The sequence below is a fragment of the Euleptes europaea genome, chromosome 8 (genome assembly GCF_029931775.1).
Source record: "Euleptes europaea isolate rEulEur1 chromosome 8, rEulEur1.hap1, whole genome shotgun sequence".
In the NCBI taxonomy this organism is placed as follows: Eukaryota; Metazoa; Chordata; class Lepidosauria; order Squamata; family Sphaerodactylidae; genus Euleptes; species Euleptes europaea.
Window position 1 is genome coordinate 63,894,274 of NC_079319.1, and position 5,587 is coordinate 63,899,860.

General features: G+C 40.0%; 1 non-coding gene across 1 annotated transcript; it reads left to right on the forward strand.

Moving 5' to 3' along the window:
* Positions 1 to 714: 714 nt before the first annotated feature.
* On the forward strand, positions 715 to 786 carry TRNAQ-CUG (transfer RNA glutamine (anticodon CUG)). The gene has a single exon. It is a non-coding gene; the product is annotated as a tRNA-Gln (tRNA).
* The last annotated feature ends 4,801 nt before the right edge of the window (positions 787 to 5,587 follow it).

The following is a 5,587-nucleotide window of genomic DNA, read 5'->3' on the forward strand; positions in this document are numbered from 1 at the left end:
TTAATCATAGCAGTACAGAGGACAGTGACAAGTCTTTCAAACATATCTGAACCACAGAAGAGTAGTCCATTTCCTGACATTTGAACATTGAACATGCCTGAACTGTTCGTTTACATGCAAGTACATGCAAGATGACTTTCACAGGTCATCTTAATATTTTTGCTTGAAGTTTGAAATGAATGCAATAGCCAGCTTTCCTATTACATATGCTATGGTCATGGATACATGAAGAAAGCCAATCAAAGCCATTCTTCATCGTGATGCAAAGTGAGACCCATATAGTTGCCTTGGGATCTCCCTGCCTGCAATGACCTCAGTTCCCATGAGGTAATACAATAATGAACCTATGTGAACCATTATGGTCCGAACACTTGCCTTACTTATTCATCTTCAGGTATTATGAGCCTAGAGGAAATAAATACAAAAGCCACACAGCCCTGATATATCTAGGACTTTTGTTAGTAAAACAACTTTTAAAAAAGAAGTTGTTGTGGATGCAGGGTGGGAGGGGCAGTGTCATTGAAAATGACACTCTAATTCCTATATAAGGGGGGGAGAAGAAGAAGAAGAAGAGGAAGAAGAAGAAGAGTTGGTTTTTATATGCCAACTTTCTCTACCACTTAAGGAAGAATCGAACCGGCTTACAATCACATGCAAGTTCACATTTCAGTCTTTTTCTAGATATGTAAAAAGATAAGAAGACAGAAATAATGTGGTTCCATGGTGTAATGGTTATCACTCTGGACTCTGAATCCAGAGATCCAAGTTCAAATCTCAGTGGAACCTAAGTTTTATACAGAGCCCCCTGGCACAGAGTGGTAAGCTGCTGTTCTGCAGTCAAAAGCTCTGCTCATCACCTGAGTTCGATCCCGACGGAAGTCGGTTTCAGGTAGCCGGCTCAAGGTTGACTCAGCCTTCCACCCGGTGCTTGCACAGGGGACTACCTTTACCTTTAAGAAGAAAAAGACATGAGGTGAAGACAGAATGAAAAGAACGGGAGAAGAGAGGAGTTCTTTTGGGTCACCTGAGCAAGCAGCTAGATTAGATATTAGGTCACAATGATGACAGTTGATTTGGGGAATAATTGTTATCCAAGAGTTCTTGCTATAAAAATGCATACTGCGACATAATAAATTTTGCTTATGAGCTACCAAAATTGCAAACTTCTTTTTAATAGATTTGTTTAGGATTTCAACCATGGCACAGATCCATAAACAAGTAATTGACAAAATAATTCAAGTTAACCTGCTAAGCAATCTTGGGATCCTGTTCAGCATTGGCACAAGAAACTGATTCTGTTCCTTCAATGTGCCATTTTTTTAAAGTGCTTCTAAATATTTACAATATAGTAACTTCTGCTAATATAATTGCCTCCATAAAACATCAAAACCTAAACATAAATTTGCCTTTCTCACCAAGTATGGGAGCTTATAAAATATTTAGATTAGACTGCTCGTTTTTTATCCACATACTTTAATTTCCTATAAAATATGCACCAGCTGCACAGGCCTGTCTCATTGTTTGTGTTGTTTCATATTATATTTTTATTCCTATCATTTTGTAGTTCAAATTGCAAATCAAAACACTTTTGAGATGAGTTTTGATTAAAGTAAGGCACAACTTGGCTTCCTTCCTGCCTTGCAGACCGCCAGCCATTTACCTTGGCATAAAATGGCCTTACTTTATTCCAAAAGCATGATTAATGCTTTGCTTCCAACATAGGGTTGGCCAGGTCCCTTTTCATCACTGGCGGAAGGTTTTTGGCTGGAGCCTGAGGAGGGCGGGCTTTGGGGAGGGGCTTCGATGCCACTGAGTCCAATTGCCAAAGTGGCCACTTTGTCCAGGTGAACTGATCTCTATTGGCTGGAGATCAGTTGTAACAGCGGGAGATCTGCAGCTACTACCTGGAAGTTGACAACCCTAGCTGCCAAGCCTCTGGTGGAGGCCAGGCATTCCTGCCCACAAGTCCTGTTGCTCACTGCTGCTGGAAGTGCAGCAGAAGAAAAATTTAAAAGAAAAATAAGGCCTCATCTACTTACAAGACATTCTTCTCACAGCTTTCCTGGTAATTCCTAGAGCTACCCAGAAGTGACAAAGGATAGCTCTGGGAATCGCTAGCAGGAACTCTATGGGAAGAATGTCTTGCAAGTTGATAAGGTCTCATTTTTCTTATTAACTTTTCCTCTGGGATGCTGCCCTCCACAACCCTCCCAGAATGATATGAACCACATTATGCTAATGTTAATATAATACTTTACAAGCCCAAATTCTTGCATTGGTGCTGGACTGGAAATCTGGGCCTTTGCTTCAAACAGTTTCTGTAGATTTGGCTCTCTGTTGGAGTAGAGTTGAGAAGTCATAAAACCATGTGGGATGGGTGAGAAGGGCCAAAAGCTTGAGGATCCAGCATGAAGAGGAAACAAATCCTGTTTTCATATGAAAGCTGAAGAATGTATATTTTCAGCCATTAACTTACATAACTGTAAGATAAAAAATATATAGAATTCTAGAATTCACAGTGATGTGAATCATTTTATTATGCAATCATGCATGGATCCAAAATATTTCAAGTTTCAAGTCAATAATACAAATTACTTGAACTGAAACTGTACTTTGGTTTAACTGGATTGTGTCAAATAACCAACATAATGTAATGCTTCACCCAATTCCTGTGTGAATTAGCTATGCATAGTTTCTAAATGTGTAGATAAGTAATATCCACACCTGCGGGAGATATCTTTGCAAATCCAGGCTTTGCTCTGAATAGGTGTTTTATTTTAAAGTGATGTTTTCCAGGGTAGTTCTGTATATTCAGGCATCACCATATCAGTTTTTAATAATTCTGCACTATTCAGATGTTACTCTTCTCTTTATAGCAAATTTCAAAATATGCTGAAATGATTGATGGATTACTTTTATATATTACTAAAATATATACAATATATACTATATGCATGTAGGCCTAAGAAGGGAGTTGCACAAATTGGGTGACTACTGTAAAGAAGAGGCCTTAAATATAAACTATGCCAAGACCAAAGGGGTGGTCTACATTTGATCTAGCAGTGTCAAAAAAAATAAGGGGGGAAATGGGTGGAAGGAGGGGAGGGGAAATGAACAAAGCAGTGGGCATGAACATGGGAAGGGTGTTTGGTGGGGCGAAGAAATAAACACCTTTTGAAGAAGATCGCAAACTCCAGGGAAGGTGGCTTGGAAATGGAGGGGGGAAATATTGCAGCAAAAGTGCTTGGGAAAACAACAAAACAACAAAGAATAAACAATAAGAAAATGTTTCCAACGCCAAACAGAGGGGGGAAAGTGCAGACATGAAAAAATATAACATAGTTTTTGACAGCAGGAAACGTTATAAACCATTTGTGCAGGAAAGGCCAACAGTAGATGAATTTAGAATTATCTTAGAGACTGAAGATTAATTTTATGTTGTATTATTCCATATTTTAACATTATTGTTAACTGCATTGGGTGCTTTTTCTGTATATAAAGACAGGATATTAATTTACTGACTATATAAAGAAATCTACCTGCTCTCCTCTGGTTTTAGCTGGTTGAATGACTGGCTCATGCCTAAAAGACTGCAAAGAAAATAAAAACCTACCATATTACTAGGGTTTTATGACCAGTCTCTATGAGATTTAAAACAAAGGACAATTTAAATCAGGTTTCAACTCAAATATTCTTAGTTTTGGGGAAAGCTCTGTAAACAAGAAAGATGATGGGTTGCTAACAGAAACCACGGTAACTGCATGTTCTGGCATGAAGGTATCTTGGCTTGGAGAAAAAGAGGGAAGTCCCTTTGTGCTAATTTCACAATGATATTTATCAAATGGGGTTTTCTTTTCTGGAGGTTGCAAAGATGACAGTATTTGTACCTTTTACACCTTTAAAGACACGATTCCTCTGGCTATGGTCATACTCTTGCTATAGCTCCAATCACAAATTTTCTCTTGCTCTGAACCAGAATGTTTATAAAAAGACGAAAGGACAAGTTGTTCTTTGGGGAACACACCAGTCTAAAAAGAAGCCACTCGTTTGTTACATCTGGCATCCCAGGAGCTTACAATTACACTGGAACAATGATGACAAATTGAAGGACTGATATCAAATTCTTCATTCTTGCTTAGTGTCTGGGTTTGGCATTTCATGCTGCTGACAGTATAGCACTCTAATATTTTTGATGATGCTTCTCTACTTCTAAATAAAATCTGTACCAGGTATAGAGAACGTGGGCTTATCAAATAATGCCATATATCAAGTAATGAAACACACACCCATATGAATTCCTGCAAAGTTTTGATTTTAGAGAGAAGGTGGAAGTATGGGAAGCATATTGAGTAGGTTTTTTGAAAGACAAAGAAAGGAGGAAGTTTCTCTTAAGATCATATGTTTACGTCAAGTGAATATCATTCTTAAATTATGTTTCTATTCACTTGGAAATTATTGGGATACTGGCAAACATTTGAGAAAGGTGTTGTTCCTCTTCTTAGATAAAGGTAAGTAGGAAGGGAGTAGAATTTGTTGTTCATTATTAGGATACAGCTGCTGAATGCTAACAGAGAATGTTTGGTGAACCTTTCTGATCTGGGATAGAATACTGATAAAGGATATCACAATATTTGTTTACTATTTTTTTATTTAGAAATTTTCTATGCTGTCTATGTTCTAGGTAGCATTCCAAAGGTGGCTTTGGAATAAAACATAATTAAAACATTGAACACCTAAATTATTAATTAAGACCCAGCATTAAAAACCCAGCCAGAGCATAAAAACATAGAATGTTAAGAACAGTCTAAGAAAAATAAAACCAGAATAATCATTGTGTGTGATCTTTCCCCCCTGATTCTTGATGGAGGAGGCAAGTCACCCGTTCTTCACTCTTCACCAGCAGGAGTGAAGACCAGTGCCCTCCAAATGCAATATCTTTCAAACATCCATCCACCTGACTTGCTTGGCTTTGACTGTCCAATATTGCCCCAGCACTTTCCCCTATGTTGTGCTTCATTTATCCTGAAAAACAAATTGCTTTTGCAACTGTGAGCATGGAAAGATGTCTAAAGGGGATTAGAGGCAACAAGCAGGCAAACTTGCAAGAATTTATCCTCAGAGCAACCCTGTGCGCAGGGGAGATGGAGTGAAAACCCCTGGAAAAGGGTCCCTCCCCCAGCCTGCTCTGGCCCCACCACCAAAGAAAGGAGGGGGGAAAGAGGGAAAAAGAGGCAGCCTGCTCAACCAACTAGCTGGGTGTTGCCTTCACTGAGTGCCAGTCCCAGCTAGGCCAGGCAGCACTTCCCTCACCTCAAGTAGGCAGGACACCACCTCCCCTAGCATGGTGTTCAGGTTGGCTAGGCACTGCCTCCTTCCCCACCTCCTTCCCCACCTCACCTTGGGCAGGCCTAAGCAGGCTGGGCCCTGCCTCCTCCCCTTCCTCATCTTGGGCAGGCTTTGGCCAGGCTGTGCTCCACCACCACACCTGCCTTGCTTCAGCTAGGGTTCAGATGGGCCAGGCCCATTGGGAGGCCTCCTGGAACTCTTAATGGCCAATCCATGCCAGAATGGGGATTTGAGGTCCTAG